Here is a 24,081-nt window from a genome sequence, read left to right on the forward strand (position 1 = left end):
TATTTTATTTATTTGTAGCATTTGTATCCCACATTTTCCCACCAATTTGCAGGCTCAATGTGGCTTACATTATGCCGTAATGGCGATCGCCATTTCCGGGTAGAGAATTACAAATGGTATTACATTAAGGCGCATACATGGTAAAGTATAATACAATATGGTATTGCGTAGAGATTCCTGAGTGATAGAAGAACTTATAACATAAGTTAGATAGTCATCTATAAAAAGTTCAATTCAGAATTGAGAAATAAAGTGGTAGTGCTTATTGCATAACTTTCATTAGTAGCAGCAAGGTTGTCAGTCAAGTGTAGGGAATTCTGTTTTGTCTAGTTCATGTAAAGTCTAGTTGTCTAGTATTTAAGATGAATTGTTGTGGTATGCCTTCTTGAATAGGTCAGTTTTCAGTAATTTTCGCAAGATTGTTAGGTCGTGCATTGTTTTTATGGCCTTCGGTAGTGCGTTCCATAGTTGCCCAGATATGCCAATACAGCTTTCCAAAAAGCCTGTACCCTCCGCATTCCCAAAAAGAATGGAAAAAAGAATTTGTCCCCAGCTTGCACTTCTGACATTCCGGAGTACCTACTGCCCCTATCTTAAACATGCGCTCTTGAGTAAAATACGCCCTATGTATCATTCTAAAATGACACTCCCTCATCTCAACACTCACTGATATCTCAGAGATCCGCTTAATAAGTTTTAACGGTTCTATAGCAATGCCTACTCTTCCAAAATCTCGATTCCACCTTTCAATAAGTTCATCATATGGCCTTACCTGAGCTAACATCTACAAAGCTTTGTGCAGACCAGAAACCGAAAGACCTCCCTCTCGAAATTTCTCAAAAAACTCCTGCAGTCTATCTCCTAAGGATGGAACAAGCGACCCTCGATCAAACGAAGATATATAATGATGTAACTGAAAATATGCCAACAAGTCCCTTTGCTCTGCTATCCCTTTCTCCAGCAAAACTTCCCAAGACAGCAGCCTACCCTCGGCATCCAAGACATGCTTTCACAAGGAGACTCCCCTGTTCGCCCAACGTACGAAACTAGCGTTATCCCTCCCTGGGGAAAAGTGTATATTTCCTCCAATCGGAAGTTGATCTGAAATGTCATACTGGCCTCCCAACTTTACCACCGGAAACCGCCAAGATAGCCGCAACGCTTTAAATACCCCACTGTTCCGTACCCATTTCGGGAGGGAATCCTGTGAACAATGTAACAGGGAATTCACATGCCAGGGGACATAGAACGCTGCCTCGTATTCTCTTGGAGTGAAGCCCTGTTCCTCCAACACCCAGTCTCCCAAGTGACGAAGCAAACATGCATAATTATATAACAATATGTCAGGGAGGCCAAGGCCCCCATATTTCTAGGACCCTAATAGCTGCTTAAAAGACATCCTAGGCTTCCTTCCTCCCCAGCAGAAGAGAGACAGCAACCGCTGCAGTGATTGAAGATCCTTTTTCAGTAGCTTAATTGGTATGTTTTGAAGAATATATAGCCATTTCGGAAATAATACCATATTAAACAACTGGATTCTCCCATGGATCGAAAGAGGAAGTTGCTGCCATCTGGCTAACACGGACTTACAATAATCTAACAACTCTGAGACATTTACTGTATAAAGCATCCCCGTACAACGTGGCAATTGAATACCTAAATACTGACATGATGTGGTTTCCCACTTTAATGGAAAAGGCCCTACCCAATTTTCCCGAACAGCCAGCACCGTGGGCATAGCGAGAGATTTATCTAAGTTTAATCTAAAACCTGAAAAGTCACCATATTCCACGAAGCATTCCATTAATGCTTCCAAAGAAGCCTGAGGGTCCACTATATGTACTAATAAATCGTCTGCGAATGCCGATATCTTAAATACGTGAGGGCCTATGTTTAGCCCTTTAATAGTAGGATTCCCCATGATATCCCTGATCAAAGGAGCCATAGATAGTACAAAAAGCATAGGGGACAAAGGGCAGTCCTGCCTAGTTCCTCGGTGTATCTCAAACTCCGATGAAATAACCGCATTTACCTGGATCCTTGCTCTGGGGGAACTATACAACGTGCGGAGAGCGTCCAAGAAAAAAACGGAAAACCCATATCTTTGTAGAACTGTAAAGAGAAAGTCCCAATACACCCAATCGAATGCCTTCTCGGCATCCAAGCTGACTAACAAGGAGGGTGTACCTACCTTCTCTATCTGCTCCATGGATATTAAAGGTTTCCTCACGTTGCACGCCACTGTGCATCCAGTAACAAATCCTGCTTGCTGTTCCGATATTAACTTTGGGAGCACCTTAGCTAACCTATTGGCCAGAATTTTCGCAAACAACTTCGTTTCCATATTCAACAGAGAAATAGGCCTATACAAAGGAGCCTTTTCAGGATTCTTCCCAGGTTTCAACAACAATACTATCTGAGCCAACTGCAGCGATTGCGGGAGAGCGCCTTCCACCACAAACTGCGTAAAGTAAGCTTGTAAAGTAGAGTATATTGTTGGGGATAATAATTTGTAAAATTCAGCTTTAAAACCATTGGGTCCTGGTGCTTTATATAGCTTACTCTGCTGAATTACTAGGGCCACCTCCTCCTCTGTGATCAGCCGGTTAAGTTTGCTCACCTCCCTCTCATGTAACTCTGGCAATTTTAGATTGTCCAAATATAAAGTACCATCCATAGGCTGCTCCAAAGGGCGCCCATATAATTGCTGATAATATTTCTGAAACACAGATGCTATCTCCTTATCCTTACGCACTAATACCCCATCCTCCTTTTCTATTTGAACAATATTACGTGATCCCCCCGATTGCTTTATCAGATGAGACATGAGCTTCCCTGATTTATTTCCATGTAGAAAGAGCTGATATTTATAGTATTTCACTGATTTCATTGCTCTTTCATGCAAAAGTTCATTTAAGGTGACCTGTAACGCAATCAACGAGCCTTGGGTCTGAGCAGTCGGATTCCTACCATACTGCACTCTGACTTTAGATAACTGTTTCTCCAACCTTAGAATCTCCCTATCTCTAGATTTCTTCTTAAAAGACGAGTACGCCATGATTCCCCCCCCCCCCCCCCCCCCCCCCGCAGTACTGCCTTGGCCACCTCCCAGTACAAAATCGGTTGATTTTTAAATTCTTCATTATGAACTGATATCCTTCCCATTTCCGCAGTAAGTGTTCCCTACACTTGGAATCCCAATACAATTTCTGGGGGAAATGCCAAGCAAAATGATTATCTCCCAAGTCTCCATAGTCCAAGGAACACTACACAAATGCATGATCCGAGACGCCATAGGGGCCTATCCCTGCCTCCAATACCCTTGAAAACAGCCCAGTAGAAAGAAGCCAATAGTCGATTCTGGATTGGGGCCCGTGCGCCCTGGAGAGATGGGTATAGTCTCGGTCTGAAGGGTGCAAGTCTCTCCATAGGTCCAGCAACTCCAACCCCGAACATATTAACGGAATCCCTTTATCAGGTAAACCAACTCCCCTCTGTGCCTCACTGGATCTATCCAGATATGGCTCATGTACCATATTAAAGTCGCCCCTCATCACAATCGGTAATTCCATCATGCCTGCTACCTTACTGATCAAACCCCGCACCCATGTATGATCATAAACATTAGGCCCATAAACGTTACATAATAATAATAGCTGTTTGTTCAAGGACACTTTGAGCATCAAAAACCTAACCCGCTTGTCTTTCCAGGTCTGATGTATAACTAGGTCTAGTCCCCTCCGCACCAGGAGCCCTGATTTACGGGTCAAAGCAGCGACTCTGCAGTCTGTCCCACCCACCAGCGTTTGAACTTCAAGTGCTCAGCGGCTGAAAGGTGGATTTCCCGCAAGAACGCTATGTCAGCTCCCTGATGATTTAAAGTTTGCAGGATTTTTTGTCTCTTAATAGGTAAAGATACTCCATTAACATTCCAAGATATCAATTTAACCCCCTTCATATGAATTAGGCCTTATTAGACGAAGCCAAGACCCATGATCTATAAGTGTCGGGAAGCCGTCCCAGCGAGCAGCTCCCCAACCCAGACTCTCCGCATAACTGCCTAACATCCACAAGCTTAGATCCCACCCCTGGAAGGGGCCCCTCCCCTCACACAAAAACAAGGAAAAAATATTTTTAAAAAAACCCTTCCCCGAAGCCCCCCCCCCCCCAAATCTTCCCAACTCCACAAAGAAACAAAAGCAAAATAACTCCCCTCACCCATCCCCCAATTCCCCCCCCTCTTCTGCATATACCCTCTATCAACTCTCCCTACCCTTCTATGCCCGACCCTTTCGTTGGGCAAAGGCCCATGTGGGATCCGCCCCCCCCCCCCTACCGAACCCCCCCCTCCCCAACCCTCCAGAAACATAATCCATAGTAGACCCATGACAGATCATACATACATCTACCCACTGGATGACCCAAAGCACAGGAAACAACATTATCTCAGTGACTACATTATGTCTTCCATAACAGCAGTATAAAGCACCTTAAAATGTTTGAAAGCCCCCAACATGCAATTATTAACCCGTCTTCCACAAATAACATTGCTCTAGCTCTCCCCCATAAATCCTCCATTCCATTTTACCAATACCCTTACTCCTTAGAATTACGTTCAAATACCCTTCCTTTGTCACTCGTATCCTTCCCTCCCCCTTCCTCTCACATCCTCCTCATGCCCCCACGCACTCTCCCCTTTTTCTTTTGTTTTTTTTTCTCCAACCTTGCTTCGAAGTGTCCACTCATGAAATAAAAGAAAAGATATCCATACACTCTCTAGGCCCAAGGCCGCACCTGCTCACCTCTCATCCACACTTATGAATCAAAATTGATCAGTTGTACCAGCTCTCATGCCCAACCCTCTTTCCGTTCTTCCTATCCAACCCCTCCCCCTGACTCAATTCCACATACATACACCTTAGCCAAAAGTTTCAGTTTAAACACTTGCAATACAGACGGTAAATTTATCCTCCATGAGAGCCCAAGTGCACTCTGACTCTCTACTATCTGGCAACTGGGGATTCCACGTAATCCATATCTTCATGATACTCGCTTTTCTCTTGCTCCCAAGTTCAATGCTGAACCAGTCAACAACAGTAACTGCTTCTGTTTCAAACTTCACAGGCTTAGCCTGCACCAAACTTCTCCGGAATTGGCTGCACTGACCATTCTCTGCGCCTTACTGCGTCGTTATGGGCTCGCAGAAGATGGCAAACCCTGGAGGAAAGTTTTAACCACATCAGTTGAGTCAAAAAAATGTGCTTTGCCCTCCTTGAAAACCTTGAGATGCGCAGGGTAAAGCAAGGCAAATTGGATATGACGGCTATGGAGACCTGTGCAGATTGGAGCATATGCTTTTCTTAAGCTTGAAACCCGGGCTGAAAAATCCTGAAAGCACAAAATGGTCTTGTTCTCATACTTTAAAGGGCCTTTCGCTCTAATCTCCCTTAATATGTCCAGTTTATGTGCATAGTTCAAGATCTTACATATTACCACACGAGGACATTCCTCTGCTGTTCTTTTAGGTCCCAGCCTGTGCGCCCGTTCGATATGCAGAGGGCCTGCCGCAATGCAGAAACCAGCCACACTTCCAAGAACTTTCTCAGCTCTACCTCTGGGATAGATTCAGGTAAACCCACGAACCGTAGGTTCCCCCTTCGGGAGCGATTTTTCCATGTCATCTGATTTATCTTCCAAAGCTTTCATTTTATCTTGTAGCTTGGCTGCCAAAGTTGTTAACTGGTGCACCCAATCCTCCAAATCTGAGACATGTTGGCAGTAAGCAGAGAATTCCCCCTTTAGTGCTTCCAAATTTCCACCGACACCGTACAGTTTATCCGTAACTATCTGCATTTTTTTATCTAGAGAGACATCGATGGCCTGAGTCACTTATGTAACAATTTCAGACACCCACGTGGAGCTGACTAAAGAGGGGCCTCCCTCGCCTCCCGCCGCCATCTTGGAGTTGCACCTCGCTAGTGTAAATAATTAGGTCTGCCTCACCCATTTGGGCAGCAGCGGAGCCCTGGGCTTTCCACTATCCTGGAAGGAACTGCATAGCCCCTCTAGATACTTAGTTACCCCAACCCTGTATCTGCTCATGGCAGGTCTGCACAGACCAGGCTGTAGCTAGGTCTGTAATTAGAAAGGAACCCAGTATTCAGTAGATATAAAAGATAGTTTATTACAATCTTACCAATAGCAGTACAAGCAAATCAGACAGTCACATGGTTGGAACAGCATTACATGGCACGTCCTCTCTCTCTCTCTAGCCTTCTGGAGTCTTCCTTCTCTGTTCTTCTGATCTAATACCCCTCAGATTGCTGCTTATATACAATTTTGGCCCTATTCATTTCAATGGACCCCAGTCTCTCTCACCAGGGCTCTTGGTTCTTATCAGTTGATCAGAATGACTTCATATGTTCCCAAACCTTCCTCTAGCCCCACCTTTGGATGTTCTCACCCGGATGCAGCTGACCCAGTACTATCTCTACATAGCCATAGCAACTCTTGCTTATGATATCTTGCAGGTGCCAGTCCCAGAGCAAATGCCCCCCTCCCTTGCCAGCTCAGCACTTGCTACAGTGAAATGTAATTGTGTCAAAGGTGATCTCTGATTCTTACAAGCTAGCTCTCTTTTGTATCAGAGATGATTTTGATTTTAAGAAGCCTAGCTCTTATTATGAGCCATTGGCCTGTATTTTACTGAGAGCAAGGGCTAGCATAACTCTTCACTAGCTTCTCCTTCTCTCTGCGTGCCGTTTTTGTACTCATAAATGCAGTCTAGTCTCAGCGCTTCTTTAGCCAAACTTTCCAAATGGGAATACTTTATAATCTCTGCCTCTCTCGCTTAAAAGGGTGGGTTGCGGCGATCCAAGCCGGAGCTTCTCCCACCTACGTCTGCTCTCTCAGCACGACATCACGTGACCTCCGCATGTATTGTTTTTTTAAAAAACATGTATTCTGTGATTTACCCTTGTAACAGTGTGCCTTGCTGAGACTCTGCCTGTGTGTACACCCACCTTCAAACTTCTTGCCATCGCATTTACACACCATCTTATAGAATACCACATAACCGGAATTTGACATTTCCATGCATATGTGCATACACATGTACATATATCCAGCTATTCTGATCATTTACACTTATGCCCTCTTTATAGAATTACCCTATATGGAACGTGCTAGGCTTAAAATACATCAGACTGCCTTTGCATTATCCATACACTGGAGGGGCAGACGGAATGGGAAGCGGCAGTATTTATCCAATTGCCATTATCCAGATAGGTTATATATGTACTTCAGGCCAGCTTGAGTACCAAGCCTAGATGAGATCTTTCTAAATTGTTTATTTTTGCTGTGATGACTGTCAGTGTTTACCATGTATGTGTTAATAAAGAGATTTAAATTTTTATCATATATGTTCAGTGCCCCTGAATATACATATTAATTTAAAAAGCACAGCTGGTCACCACTGGAAATTATTTCTATAGTTTTTATTTATTTAAGTTAGGAATGTATATTGAAAACTAAACTAGGGCCAGCTGAGTGGCATTGATGCACCCTGTCATGTGGAGAACATATGTTCAATTCCCAGGGATCAGGATGTATTGAAAACAGTATTGACACCTACAGTTAATGAGAACAGGGAGTCCAGGTCATTGCACAACAGTGACACCTAGTGAATGCTACTGGGCTCCTCTTTCTTTTTTTCTGAGGGTTATCAGGTTGGATTAGAGACAAATTCAGTAGTTTAGGAAGTCTTAGCAGCTGGAAGAACAGATTAAGGTGCCATTTTATTAAGCCGCAGTAAAAAGTGGCCTGCGCTAGTTTTGTCACGTTAAATTGGTGTGCGCTGGGCCATTTTTTACCATGGCGAGAAAAAGACCTTTTTTAAAATGGGACAGTAAATGGCTGTGTCCTAATATTAAAATTAGTGCATGGCTATTTACTGCCTGAGCCCTTACCGCCACCTATTTAGAAGGCGATAAGGGCTCACACACTACTCATGCAGTAATCAGGCAGTGTGTGGCAATGTTGCCACTCTGCCAGCAACACACACACAGTAGAAAATAGAAAAATATTTTCTACCGTGAGAACCTGTACACGTCAACTTCAGAACTACCACCGGGTGCCCACACTACCCTGGCGGTAGGGTGGATTTGGAGTGTGCTTATCCGCACAGTAGCCCTACCACTGCTTATTAAAAGGGCCCCTAAGCATCTTGTAAAAAATTAATAATAACTTGCAGTTTTCAACTTCTAGCAAAAATATTGTTTGAAAAGTCTGCCTTACTAGGAAATCAAATACTACAGAAGGAAATGTAGAATTTCTGTCTGCTAAGATTAGCTGTTCAGTCCTCTTAGCTGCTTTGTTTCCAAATCCTCATATTTATATAGCCACATAAAGGTTAAAGGAAATGCATCTGGGTAAGAGTAAACACCTTGCCTTCCTAAATCATGTGCCAAGGTTTCAGATGGCCCAATCCTGCTTTAATTCTGTCAATGTGAGATTGAGCCATCATAGATTATTTTTCTAGTTCTTTGGTGTTTGGTTGTGTCAAGGTTTATGCTTGGAGAGTTTAAATCCCTAGAGGGGGAGCCTAATTATGTGTTTTTCCCATTCCTTGAGATTAACATTAAGCATATTTTCTGCCAGCATGCAAACAGCATTAGTATTACTTTCCTGCTGTATTTCATACAGCTGTGGTTCATGTGAGAGGCTTTTTATACTATATTCTGTAAAACACTGGCAACCAGTATAGTTGTCATAGAAGAATACCATGAAGGGATGTTTAATAAGCAGCTCTTCCATACTTGTGCAGCTGCCTTTATCTATGACTAAAAAAATAAAATGTGGATAATGGATGCATTCTGCCCTCCCTGGCAGTAGTGATGCAGCTGCTGCTGCTGCCTTCTCTGTAGCACTTTTTTTTTCTAGTGTAGTTTCATCAGAAAGCCATTGTCCCCCCACTGCCACCCAAACAATGCTTTGCAGTGCTGGTGTTGGCAAGCAAACTCAGCTGAGGAGTGAAAGATTTTTTTTTTAAGATTTATGCAGTTGCTACAGTGCTGGTCATGTGGGTTTTTTTGTTTGTTTGTTTGTTTTGTTTTTTTAGAGCTCCTTTTACTAAGCGGCGGTAAGCCCAATGCGAGCTTACTGCTCACTATACACGAAGTACTGCTGGGCTACCGCAGCAGCACAGCAGTACTTCCCATCCCTAGTGCATCGTCATTTCCAGCACTACAAAAATGTATTTATTTTTGTAGCACCGAAGTGTACTTGGCAGTAATCGGGCAGTGCCGTGCTCTGCCGGGTTAATGCGGGAGCCCTTACTGCCATCTCAGTGGGTGGCAGTAAGGGCTTCCTCCCCTGAAATGGCCGTGCAGCAAGTGCTGTACTTGCCGCACGCCCATTTCCTGTTGGAAAGTGAGACTTCGCTTTTATCAGCTGCGGTAAAAGGAGACCTCAGCGTATGTGTAAAACATGCGCCAACACTGGCCCCCTTTTGCCGCAGCTTGGTAAAAGGGGCCCTTAATTTGGACTAGTTTGTGCATACTTTTATGCATTAAACATATGACTGTGTGTGCATAAACTGAGAGGTAGGATCCAGAATAGGCCAGGGACAGCATTAAATTTATATGAAGTAGAAACGCAGCCACTCTCTAGATGTTTTATCTATACAAGTTAGGCCAGTAAAAGAGCAGATGTAGGTAGCTTATGCATTGGTGTACATAACGCTGACACTTGCACAAAATCCATTCTTAACTCACACATAAAAAAATCTTTGACAAGTTAATTAAATGGATAAACAATTTGTCTGCAACTTTATTAGCAAATCAAAATCCATAACCAACACAGATAAGAATTACTTGTTAACATTTCAATGCGACCTTCACTTCTCTTTATTGACCTTTATAAAAGCTTGTTGGTGCCAACCTAGCTGCACATACTTATTCCATCAAATGTTTTTAAAGCAAGCAGTGCTACTAGTGCTGTTTTCTTGATATTTAATTTGCAATTTGGAGTTCCACAACTTCATAACAACTTTTAATTCTAAATTGGGTTTACCCATATTTAAGTGGCGTGCAGCAGTTTTGAGATTTCTCTTCTGGCTCTTAAGCTCTTTGAAATTTTGGCAACAGTTTACACAGCAGTTAACTCCTGATGAAGGCTGTAAAGCCGAAACACAGCCTGTGTTGAGTGAGGCTGTCTGGAGCTGCATTATTGTATCTATGTTTGATAAAGACTGAACATCCAGCGATCAATAAAATATCCTTTTTCACCACATTGGATCATCTTGGTGATTAATCTCGCTCACTTTTTGAGGTTCATTAATGCCCCATACCCCACCATGTAAAGTGAGACTTACAGTGACGTAAAGACCTCACTTCCACTTATGCAGTTTCACACACGAGCAGATTACACCACAATAATCCACATATCCAGTTAATTCATTGTCATTAAATGAAGGCCACTTGAAATTTACATTAAAAATTTACCACCGCTTCAATTTATCTCCCTTTTCCTAAACCCTAAAAATACCTACCCCAAAAATACAAAACCCCAATCAACCCATAAGCATCCAAAAATTTAGGAAGGAATTGGGTGGGATGAAGTTCCCTCTTCCCTCACACAGCTTTCCTCCTACCTGCCTGCCCAATTTCCACAGCCCACCAATATCTTCAGATCTCTTATTCTCCTTTGCTCCATCCCCAAGCCTAAAATACCAATTAATTACCTTTCCAACTAACCAACCACTTCAGCTCTTCTTTAAAACTAATCTTCCGATGTTACAATCTATTCATCAACTATCCCTTCCTCATTTCTACCTATCCCCTTGTGGACAATTATAAATAAATTCAAACATTAATTTAATATTCTTTCCTATTAATTTTATAAATAATTATTTCCATCAGTTAATTCTTTTATTACCGTCCAATGTAAAATGATTCCCACCCTCCCATTACTCCCCCCCCTTTCTTATCCCTCCCCCTCACAACAAAATTATAAGCACTACTACAGCAATGCCAATGTTATCCGCCCATAGTTAATTCTGTGGGCTCTCTTTATAGCTGCTGTTGGATCAAAACCTTTTGAGACTGATAGGTCAATTAAACATTTTTAATCAAAATTAATTACATTTTAATCACCAACCCCGAATTCCTACCAAAGGCATCCTCCCAAAGACACTCCACACACACACACATACATACATACATGTGTACTCTTCTCCCAAAGCTCCTCCGGAAGAGCCTTTATCCCTCTTGAAACCATGTACCCTCCTCCCAACCCCCCCCCCCCCCCCCCCCCCCCAAGTGTGTGCAGTACAATACAATATTTATTCTTAAATTCAGCAGTGTACCAATACTGGTTCAAGGCAGATCACAATATAAAAGAAACTAGCGATTCCTAAGAAGTACAATAAAAATATAGTCAACACATTCTAACAATCCAATTAAAAAAATTTAAACAAGTTAGTTTTCAACTTTATTTTGAAAACACAAATAATGTCTTTCTAATCTAACGCTCAATGGCAGTGAATTCCACATAAAATCTGTTTGCTAAGAAAATTTCAAGGTAGCAAACCACTTATACATGAGAAGCAGGTGGAAAATGTAGAAACAACTGGCTAGTAATTTGCACAAGTCGAGTTTATCTTGTTGGGCAGACTGGATGGACCGTGCAGGTCTTTTTCTGCCGTCATCTACTATGTTACTATGTTACTATTCTCTCCAAAAACAGCACAAAACAAGTAACATTCCTGGTGGCATATCCAAAAAGACATCTAATAACCAGTGAACAAACTTTGATATTTAGGAGGAAGTTAAAAACATTTCTGTTCCCAGTTAATTTGAATTTAAGTTAATTAAATGTAAGCCTACAGTTATTATGAAGAATAATCAAAATTATATCTACACAATGCAAGATTCCACATTAGGAGTCACCACCCAGGGAAAAGGATCTAGGCGTTATTGAAATCCCCTGTGCAGTGTGCAACAGCGGCCAAAATGCAAGCAGAATGTTAAGAATTATATGGAAAGGAATGGAGAATAAAAAACAATTTCATAATACCTCTGTATTGCTGCATGATGTGATTGCAACTTAAGTATTGTGTGCAGTCTGGTTAGCACAACTCAAAAGAGACATAGCAGAATTAGAAAATGTACAAGAGAAAGACAACCAAAATAATAAAGAGGATGAAATGACTCCCTTATGGGGAAGCATTAGGGTTCTTCAACTTGGAGATAAGATAGTTGAGGAAGGATACAGAGGAGGAATGGAGTGAAACGAATATACACGAGTCAGCAGTTTACTGTTTTGCAAAGTATAGAGACCAAGGGATGTGCTGTGAAGTTACTAATTAGCACATTTAAAACAGCAAGAGAGAATATTTTTTTATTCAGTATACAATTAAGCTCTGGAATTCATTACCAGAGGATGTGGTAAAAGCAGTTATCATGGCAGGGTTTAGAAAAGGTTTGGATAAGTTCCTGTAGGAAAGTCCATAAACTGTATTATAAAGGTAAACTTATGGAAAGCCACATGTCATCCTTGGGGGTAAGTATAGTAGCATGAAATCTGTCTGCTTCTTGGAGTGCAACCACATACTTATGATCTGTATTGCCAGCATGAACTCACGGTATAAAATTATTTTCTACTGCGGGAAACTGTATGCGTCAACTTCGGAACTACCACTGGGCTTCCACACTACCCCAGCGGTAGGGCCGATTTGGTGTGTGGTACCCTTACAGTGCCTTATAAAAGGGCCCCAAAATGGGATCTATGATAAGTAATGAACTTTAATATGATTACTTATCGAAATGTAAATGTGAGCATACATATGATTTGAAAATTTGATGGCTTCTGTTGTCAAATTCTGTGCTGAAAGAATGATGTATTAAAACAGATTATAAAGTGAAACAGACTTATTGGAACAATGCTTTCTGTAGTGTTAGAAATTCCACTTTGTGATCTGTTTTAATACATCATTCTTTCAGCACACGATTTTACATCAGGTTTATTGTCAAATATTAGTAAAACTTGCCAGTGCATATTTTTAATTCTGCGTGGCCACTATCTGAAATTTATTTATTTATTTATTTATTTAGATTTTGCTCACACCTTTTTCAGTAGTAGCTCAAGGTGAGCTACATTCAGGTACTCTGGATATTTCTCTGTCCCAGGAGGGCTCACAATCTAAGTTTATATCTGAGGCAATGGAAGTGACTTGCCCAAGATCACAAGGAGCAGCAGCAGGATTTGAACCAGCCACCTGCTCGTGATTTTTTAAGTTTTCAGCCATAGATATTTTCAATGGTTTTCTTTTGTACATAAGTATTGCCATACTGAGACAGACCGAAGGTCCATCAAGCCCAGCATCCTGTTTCCAACAGTGGCCAATCTAGGTCACAAGTACCTGGCAAGATCCCAAAACAATACATTTTATGCTGCTTACCCTGGAAATGAGTGGAATTTCCCCTCCTTTAGGAAGCCATCCAAATCTTTTTTTTTAAACCCCACTAAGCTATCTGCTTTTACTACATTCTCTAGTAACGTATTCCAGAGTTTAATTACACGTTGAGTGAAGAAAAATTTTCTCAGATTCGTTTTACATTTACTACTTTGTAGCTTCATCACGTGCCCCCAGTCCTAGTATCTTTGGAAAGAGTAAATAAGTGATTCACGTCTACCCGCTACACATGTACAAGGTGGGTTTTCACAAGATTGACATCAAGGTTTTGTGGCAGGGAAACTTGATCAGGTTTGGCATGTTTCCAAAAATCTCTTTACTTTTTATTACCTTTTTAAATGAAAAATTATGAAGGTAGAACATAGAGATCTGATGGCCTATATACAATTAAGGCACTATGTGGCATCACTGGAGAGAGATGCCCTGACCCCAGCGCTGGGAACAAAGATACAGGGATTCTTTGAAAAATTTCGGGAGGGTGGACTCTCAATATCAGAGCTACATGAGGCTATACAGAGGTGTTCCCATGGGGAGAACGTTTGTAGACCTGGTCGCAAGATGGGCTCCAGAAGTAGGTAGCGGGCTAGATCCATTAAAGTTAATAAAGAGAATTCCTGAAATCTCGGTTAATGCTGCACTAAGAGAGTGTCAGTTCCGTATTCTCCACAGAGCGTACTTTACGCAGGAGCGACTGTTTAAGATAGGAGCACTAGATTCACCAATATGCCAAAAGTGTAAGCAGGGAACAAACTCATTCTTTCATTCACTATGGGAGTGCCCCAAAATTCAGAAGTTTTGGAAGGAAGTATTTGGGTATTTAGGGCAGCTAACAGGCTGTGTAATATCACTCTCATCGAAGGCTAGATTGTTAGATTACTATCCAGCTTATTTTTGAAAGAGAAAGACGCCCATATTTTGACCCAGATCGGGAGATGGGCGTCTTTCTCCCGTGTGCGACCAAATCGGTATAATCGAAAGCCGATTTTTGTCGTCTTCAACTGCACTCTGTCGCACAAACGAAGTTGACGGGGGCGTGCCGCAGGCGTGGCGAAGGCAGGTCTGGGGCGTGGTTATCGGCCGAGGAAAGATGGACGTCTTTAGCTGATAATCGAAACAAGAAGAGCGTTTTTGATGAGAATTTGGTCCGCTTTATTTGGACCCTTTTTTTCATCCAAGTCCCAAAAAAGTGCCCCAACTGACCAGATGACCACCAGAGGGAACCACCTCCATGACAGCAGAATGTGTTCTATCCTGTGACAGCCTTTCCCTGGTTCTGATGTGGCTCTCGGGTGAGTGTGACACCTTTTCTGTTATGCACACTGCAGAGTCACATCAGCAATGCATTGTGGTGGGTGTAGGGTATTGGGCTCCGTGATTCCACTAGCTTGTGTTAAATGCTCACGATGTTGGTAGTTGGTAGGCTCTACTCCCATGGTGCTTTTCCCCCTGCTTACTGGGTCAGAGTGTGCCCTGTTTTGTTTCTGGTAGTCCATGAGGTAGTGGCCATTTTTGTAACACAGTTTTAGATCCCTTTCATGTGTTAGCCACGTTACAGAACTTAGTTCTTCCCTTGAATGTTGCTGAAAGAGGGCATTGTACAGCATTCTGCCAGCTCTGACCTACTGCTAATCTCAGTACCAGGAAGACTCTTTGCCAGTGGGGCACAACCTCTGATCTGCAGTTAACATTGAGTAAACGTGCTTATTCAAATAAAGGACTTTTTCAAAGAGATTAGTCTTCAGGTATCAACTGGTGTGCCAAGGTTATACAGCAGCAACAAGTCCTAGAGGCCTGCGTGTATGCTGGTCCCTGGAGCACTTTTAGTGGGTACCGCAGTGCACTTGCAGGCGGGACCCAGGCCCATCCCCCCCTACCTGTAACACTTGTGCTGGTAAATGGGAGGTCTCCAAAACCCACTCTACCCACATGTAGGTGCCCCATTCACCCCTAAGAGCTATGGTAGTGTTGTATATTTGTGGGTTTTGGGGGAGGGGGTTGGGGGCTATGCATGTGGCAGCGTTTTCTGAAGTCCACTGCACTGACCTCTAGGGTATCCAGTTTGTGTCCTGGCATGTCAGGGGGGTGAGTGTACTACGAATCCTGGCCCCTCCCACGACCAAATATCTTGGATTAGGACATTTCTGAGCTGGGCATTTTTATTTTCCATTATCGCTAAAAAAAAACAAATGCCCAGCTCACAAACGACTAAATCCATGGCATTTTGGTCCGTACAAACCGTATTTTCGAAACGAAAGATGGACGCCCATTTTTTTCGAAAATACGGTCTGTCCCACCCCTTCACGTACCCATTCTCGAACATAGACGCCCATGGAGATGGGCGTTCGCGTTAGATTATGCCCCTCCACAAAGCCTATCATCTCACAAACAGAACATATACACTGTTATTGAGGAAGGCAGGGATTCTGGGGAAAAAAGTGATCTTGGGAGTATGGGTTGGGGATGAAGCGCCTTCCTTTTGGGCATGGAGAAATAAGCTACATGCTTTGATGATTTTCGAACATCGGTATGCTAAGCGCACGCCCAAGAGGTTGAAGCTGTTTCAAGGTATATGGGGTGTATATATTGACTCCCTGCCACATAGCGCAAGAAGTTTGTTGCGAAATACTGGATAATAACTGTAAGGATAAGGTGGGGGCACTCTGTTGTGATATATAGAATGCGTAGCAATATTCATATGCTCTGAGGGATAGAGGTGGATGGCTCCCTTCTTTCCCTTCTCTACCTTTGTCCCCTCTTCCTCCCCTCTCCTTTCCTTCCCTCCCCCCCCCCCTTCTTTCTCTCCTTTTTTTTTTTGTATGTTTGTTGTTATATTTGTCGGGGATACTTTTGCTAAAATATGATGACTTGGGGGGGAGGGGCGGATAATTAGAGAATAAGAAGGGTAAAGGGTCAGAGTATGGTAAGATATGTCAAAGGATCACAATGTAAAGGTTGGATTAGTAGGGGAAGGATCAAGGGGGGTTGGACGGTGGCTAAGAGTATATGGGATGGTCAGAGAGGGAGGGAAAGCAGAAGGACATATATAAAGACATATATGAGGAAGTACATTACTAGTTTTTGGTATGCATATAGTCGGGTACATACAAATCTGCAACTGGAAAGATGCAGACAAGGTCATTTTTTTTTTTAGTTCTGTTCCTTATATGTGCCCTGTAAAACCAACAACAATAATGGAAGTATTTGTTGAACATGTAGGGTCGGGTGGGGGGTTTGAGGTAGACATGAAAATTGTTAAAAAATATTGAACTATACATGTTTCTGTTAGCATGATGGTGTTTTGTTTTCTTCATTCATTTGTTCAATAAAAAAAACTGTTTAAACTAAATGAAAAATTATGTTTCTAATATTTACTGTTAGCACATTTAGGGGCTCTTTTACTAAAGGGCGGTAGCATGCGGGAAAACAGCACTACCACCGGGCACGCCCAGGCACCCAGCAGTAGCACTGTGTTCAACGCACGTCGTTTCTCATGCCCTGAAATTAAATGTTATTTTCTAGTGTGGGATAGGCAGCGCACGACTGTTGATGCGCACTTCCCGATTACTGAGTGAGTAGTATGTGAGTTCTTACTGCCTACTAAATAGAAGGTGGTAAGGACTTAGGTAGTCAATGGCTGCATGCTAACTAGCACATGGCCATTTACTGCCTTCATTGAAAATAAGGGTTTTTACGGCCATGGTAAAAAGTGGTCGGAGCATGTAAAAAACCCGTGCACTAAACAAATACCGCCAGCCACTTTTTTTATTAGTGCATTTTTGAAAGTTACAATACAAATACAGAAATTCACCATATTTAACCAAATATAGCGATTTCACAAGAAAAATAAGGCTAAATATAGTAACAAAATAAGCCATTAGCCCACATCTAGAGAGAGGGGAGCACAAAATTTCAAACAAAAAAACCAGGCAAACAAACAAGATACGCCAGTCACTTTTTAGTGCGGCTTAGTAAAAGGACCGCTTAATAACAATAACAGATAGCTAGCCACATGAAAGTTTATTGTGAATTCTGATCTGTTGCTGATCATTGATTGTTTAATGTGATTCCATTATGATCTAAAAATTTTCTTTGAATGAGATGCATTTAGATATAGTGCTGATTATCATGGATTGATGAACTATGTTTAACAATTTCTTTGCAGCTGTCTTTTAATGATAATTAAGGAATAGGATGAATTTTATTTAAATTTTTTTTTAGTGCAGCTGTTGACTTTTCATTGTGATTGTTAGAATATTTCAAGATGTATCCAAGCCACTACTTCTATATGGTATTCATTCATGATTGGTGCTACAATTAACTTATTTTTTTATTTTTTTTTTGTTACATTTGTACCCTGCGCTTTCCCACTCATGGCAGGCTCAATGCGACTTACATGGGGCAATGGAGGTTCAAGTGATTTGCCCAGAGTCACAGGGAGCTGCCTGTGCCTGAAGTGAGAATTGAACTCAGTTCCCCAGGACCAAAGTCCACCACCCGAACCACTAGGCCACTCCTCCACTCCATACATTTTATTTATATATTCTTAACTTTTTAAATTACATTTAATATATATTTTTAAAATATTTGTGTGTTTTAAAATTTATTTGTGTGCAGATGTCTGACTCAGGCATTGGCCGAAAACATGGGCCGTGTTGGGTCTTTGAATATATTTGCTTCCTCCAAACTCTGGCTCTGTCTTGTTGTTTCATCTGTGACCCTCTACACTATTACTGGTCCACGATTTTCTGTGTTGCTTTTTCCTTTTGATTTGCTCACTTCGCAGAGATCCAGAATTAGCCAATATGGGCTAGATTATATATATCATGCCTAAAATAAGGTCGCGGATAAAAAATTTGCCCAGGAGTATTCTACAATGTATGCCTAAATTTAGGCGCTGTTTACAGTATACCCCTAGCGCCAATCTGCATGACTAAATTTAGTCGCAGGTAATCACGCCAAGTAAAACTTGGTGTAAATGCTGATGCCTAAATTAGGAGAGAACAAGGTGTAGTCTATAACAGTGTGCATAGTTTTAGAAACACCCATAACCATAGGCGCCGACTCCGTGGGTGCTGTGGGTGCTGGAGCACCCCCAATATTTCGCCGACCGGAAGGTCCCAAAGTCCCGCCCTCCGAGTTCTAGGGCCCCCCCGCCTGTTTGTCCATCGCTTAGAAGTACTGATATGGCGTCTGCAGTGCTAGGAGAAAATCGCCTTCAGCTACTCTATAACGTACTACGTGCCACTGCCGTCTCCTGACTCCCGCCTTAAACCTCCAGTTACAGGCGATGCTCTAGCCCGCACTAAGTTACGACACAGCCCTGTTTCATTCAGTCTCTTCTCTATGGTTGCAGGTCTTTCTGCTCAAGGGGAAATGGCCCACACGTGTTTCCGGAATGTGCACGGTGTGCTGAGGTTGAAGGTGTTTCTGTGGTGGGCGCTCTGGTGCAGAGTTTTGGTAATGTTTGGCCTTTTAACGTAGTCTCAAGACTTCCTCTCTTCTTGGTCTCCATTGTTTTTTTTCCATAAAGAGCTAGGGAACGCTTAACACATGATCCCATAGTGTTTAATGCAGCTCTGGGATTTATTACTTCTCGTGAACTCCCAGAGTAAAGTCTGCATTTTATCGTTTCTCTTTTTTGTCTACCTGGAGACGGCTTCATTGGGAGATTATACTCGGCCCTTGAATGGTTCACACCGCGGAGCTGTGTGTTGGGCAGCCTGAACCCTTCCCCCTAGCAGCCTCTTTGTATCTTGTCCCCTTGCTGCTTGTTATGCTTTTATTTCTACGCTCCTTTTTATTTAGCTATGTTTCGCTGTGCATTTCAATGGAAGGACCGCTGAATCGAGTTGAAATTAAAATCGTTGGCTTTTTCTGGAGCATCTTAATTTGTTTAGGATCTCCAGTCCAGCTCTGTTTCTTTTTTTGTCCTGTATATTTTTTAGTTATGTTTTACTGCCTGCAGTAGCCGCGTAGTTTGTTCAAATTTCTCCCTTACAGTCCACTAGCTTTCTTTTTCATGTAGACATAAGAATTACCATATTGGCAGAAGCCCAAGAAGAAGCAAAATGCCATGCTGTCTACTCACAGGGATAAAAGGTGGCTACTGGTCTACCTTAATAAGAAGTTATAGACTTTACCTTTAGGAATTTGATGTTAACTTTATGGCATGTTCCCTAGTCCAGGGATGCAGTAGTTTAGGCCTTGAATGTCACAAACAGCCCAGGTTTTCTTTCTCTAATAAATATGTATACACAAAATTCTTTACTGGGTAACAAATGTTCTAATAGCTATACTCTCTATATATTATATCTTCACCACCATATTAACTATTTTTTAGATTGTTCTTTATTAAATTGTAAGTATCAAAGTTTCTAAAGCCGAGATTGGGTGGCAGAGCTGGAGGCAGAGATAGTGCCGGGCAGACTTATACGGTCTGTGCCAGAGCCAGTGGTGGGAGGCGGGACTGGTGGTTGGGAGGCGGAGATAGTGCTGGGCAGACTTATACGGTCTGTGCCAGAACCGGTGGTGGGAAGTGGGGCTGGTGGTTGGGAGGCGGGGATAGTGCTGGGCAGACTTACAAGGTCTGTGCTTTGAAAAGGACAGGTACAAATCAAGGTAAGGTATACACAAAAAGTAGCACATATGAGTTTATCTTGTTGGGCAGACTGGATGGACCATGCAGGTCTTTTTCTGCCGTCATCTACTATGTTACTATTATGTCTCTCAGTTCTGGTACCGCCCTCATTTCCTGTTTCCGCTTGGGCGGGACCAGAGCTCAGAGACAGATGAAGGAAGGCTGAAGTGCGAGCACGCACGCTTTTCACTACGTGCAGCTGGCGCCTTAACACCCCGACGAGGTAAGAAGATGGATTTTAAAATTTGGACGGAGGGGGGGGAGGGGGGCTCTGGAACTCGGTGGGAGGGAGGGATGGACAGACGGGCGGGGGGGGCCCTGGAACTCAGGGGGGAGGGGGGAATGCACCACCTCTAAAAAAAAAAAAAATTTGAGCACCCCCAATCATTTTAAAAAGTCGGCTCCTATGCCCATAACCATGCCCCATTTGCAGCCAGATGCCTTAGAATTTATACGCATTACTTTACAGAATGCATTTAGACAGTTGTGTGCATAAATTCTAATTAATGCCAATTATTGTCTATAACTACTTGTTAATTGGCAATTATTAGCGCTGACGGGCTTAACTAATTAAAGGGCCCTTTTACTACCACATGCTGCCTAATTACCATGGTTAGCACATGAGCCCTTACAACCTGCTACTACTACTACTACTACTACTTATCATTTCTATAGCGCTACTAGATGTACGCAGCGCTGTACACTTGAACATGAAAAGACAGTCCCTGCTCAATAGGTGGTGGCGCTAAGGGCTCAGGCAGTAAATAACTGTGCACTAATTTTAATATTAGAGCACTGCCATTTACTGCCCCACTTTAAAAAAAAAAGCCTTTTCCCGCCGTGGTAAAAAGTGGCCCAGCGCAAACCAAGACTAGCCCAAGCCACTTTTCACTGCAGCTTAGTAAAAGTGCCCCTTTATGGAGTGGCACTCATTTACTAAATATGCACGTTAACCAAGAGGTGCACTTTAATAGATCTAGTGCTCATCAAAAATAAAGAACCCAATAATCAGTGAACAGCTTTCAGTGTTTTTTGAAACTGCTGAGAGCCGTGGGCTGAATTAAGGCTAGATATTAAATACCAGGACATGTCTGGGCTCCAAAATTAAGTATCTGGGTCAGTGTGGTCACCTGGAAGTTAACTTGACACTGGCGGATATTCAAACAGGTGTCTAGTTAGCTTGGCAGATAAAGATAGGACTACCCAGTAGTACCCACAGCGGGTAAAATGCCTTTTCAAAAAAAAAAAAAGGAAATGGCCGTGTGGTAAGTTAATCACTTGCCCTGAGGCCATTTCCCAGGGGAGCACGTACCACCCCCTATTTAGGTGCTAACCAGGCAGTGCATGACACTACCCAGTTGCTGCTGGGTAAACCCCCAACATTCACCCCTAAAAAATTCTGACGCACTGGAAATGGCGCATGGTAGGGGCAAGCACTTCTACCGGATCACCGCACAGCAAGCCCACAGTGGCTTGCTGCACTTTAATAAAAATGTCACTTTGAGGGGCATAATCGAACGGGGGGCACCCAAGTTTTCCTGAGGACATCCTCACAGGACATCCCCGCGAAGGGGTGGGGAAACCCGTATTATCGAAACAAGATGGGCGTCCATCTTTCGTTTCGATAATACGGTCGGGGACGTCAAAATCTCAACATTTAGGTCAACCTTAGAGATGGTCATCCTTAGAGATGGTCATCCACAATTTTTGGTGATAATGGAAACCGAAGACGCCCATCTCAGAAATGACCAAATCCAAGCCATTTGAGCGTAGGAGGAGCCAGCATTCGTAGTGCACTGGTCCCCCCTCACATGCCAGGACACCAACTGGGCACCCTAGGGGGCACTGCAGAGGACTTCAGAAAAAGCTCCCAAGTGCATAGCTCCCTTACTTTGTGTGCTGTGCCCCCCAAAACCCACTCACCGCAACTGTACACCACTACCATAGCCCTTAGGCATGAAGGGGGCACCTAGATGTGTGTACAGTGGGTTTGTGGTGGGTTTTGGAGGGCTCACATTTACCAACACAAGTGTAACATGTAGGGGGGGATGGGCCTGGGTCCGCCTGCCTGAAGTGCACTGCAGTACTCCCTAAAACTGCTCCTGGGACCTACATACTGCTGTCATGGAGCTGGGTATGATATTTGAGGCTGGCATAGAGGCTGGAAAAAAATATTTAAAAAAAGTTTTTAGGGTGGGAGGGGGTTAGTGACCACTGGGGGAGTAAGGGGAGGTCATCCCCGATTTCCTCCAGTGGTCATCTGGTCAGTTTGGGCACCTTTTTCTGGAGGAGTGGCCTAGTGGTTAGGGTGGTGGACTTTGGTCCTGGGGAACTGAGGAACTGAGTTCGATTCCCACTTCAGGCACAGGCAGCTCCTTGTGACTCTGGGCAAGTCACTTAACCCTCCATTGCCCCAGGTACAAATAAGTACCTGTATACAATATGTAAGCCGCATTGAGCCTGCCATGAGTGGGAAAGCGCGGGGTACAAATGTAACAAAAAAAAAAAAGTTAAAAAATGGACCAAGTAAAGTAGCCCAAGTGCTCGTCAGGGACGCCCTTCTTTTTTCCATTATCGGTCGAGGACACCCATGTGTTAGGCATGCCCCAGTCCCGCCTTTGCTACGCTTCCGACACGCCGCCGTGAACTTTGGTCATCCCCGTGACGGAAAGCAGTTGAGGATGCCCAAAATCGGCTTTCGATTATGCTGATTTGAGCAACCCTGGGAGAAGGACACCCATCTCCCGATTTGTGTCGAAAAATGGGCACCCTTCTATTTCGAAAATAAAAATAAGCCTGCTTATGTACTAACTCAACTAGTTAGCGTACTCTATCCAACTTTAGCTGGTTACGTGCTGGCCGTGCCCAAGCTCTGCCCATGGACCATCCCGCACTAACTAGACAGTCGTGTAGTGGTGAGATCCTACATTCAGCGACCCTGCCCAGTTAAGCCTCCTCTGCTCACTTAAACCATGCTGAATATCAACACCACTGAATATAATGTTTTACTCTGTCATTCCTCTGATGTGACTCTCAAATATTGAAAGGTTTTTCAGTTTAGGGGCCCTTTTACTATGCCACGTATGTGCCTACGTGGGCCCAACGCATGTCAATTTGGAGTTACCACCTGGCTACCGCAAGGCCCATACGGTAATTTCATTTTTTATGCAAATCCACTACACATGCCAGAAAATATATTTTATTTTCTGGCACGGGGCGAAAATCGGGCGATAAGTTCAACTTGACACGCATAGATGATTACTGCACGGTTAACATGAGAGACCTTATCGATAAGTCAATGGCTGGCGGTAAGGTCTCAGTAAAAGCACCCCTTAATGACATTGTGATGGTCTACCTTCAGTATCTAGCATTAGATTGCCATGAACTTGTTGAAACACTGGATCTGTACAAACTCTCCAAACTATTCTTATTTTTTAATTGTTTTTTTTTAACTATCTTCAAAAAAAATCATGTGGAGGAAAAGACCTCAGCAGTCAATGGCTCTTTGACTAAACTTCATACCATAACGATCCAACCTAAACTACCTGAACCCTACAACACAACGAAACTTATACCAGATCTGGACAAAACTTAACTCTCCGTCTTTGACTATCTAATTCACTCTGTCACAAATGTAACTTTAATGCAATACCACTCTGTATTTCTCAAACCGGAATTGGCGATCGCCAACACGGTACTATGTAAGCCACATTGAGCCTGCAAATAGATGGGAAAATGTGGGATACAAATGCAATAACTAAATAAATAAACTTTCAGCAATCACCGAACTTACATATCACTGCCAATTGACTGAGACCAGTCATTCAACCTAGCTAGTGCTACCCATTCATTTCTCAGGCTTTGCTAGTAAGTTTGATCCCGTGATGAATCTGCGAGTGAAACATGTCCCCGTTGGGATCTGTATAAAAACCTAAGTGTGTCTCTTTTTCCTGCTTTAAGGATACGTATG

General features: G+C 42.9%; 1 protein-coding gene across 1 annotated transcript in view; it reads left to right on the plus strand.

Moving 5' to 3' along the window:
• CHN2 (chimerin 2) overlaps positions 1 to 24,081 on the plus strand; it is a 505,884-nt gene that overhangs the window by 466,635 nt on the left and 15,168 nt on the right. The window lies entirely within an intron of this gene.

The sequence above is a fragment of the Microcaecilia unicolor genome, chromosome 1 (genome assembly GCF_901765095.1).
Source record: "Microcaecilia unicolor chromosome 1, aMicUni1.1, whole genome shotgun sequence".
Classification (NCBI taxonomy): Eukaryota; Metazoa; Chordata; class Amphibia; order Gymnophiona; family Siphonopidae; genus Microcaecilia; species Microcaecilia unicolor.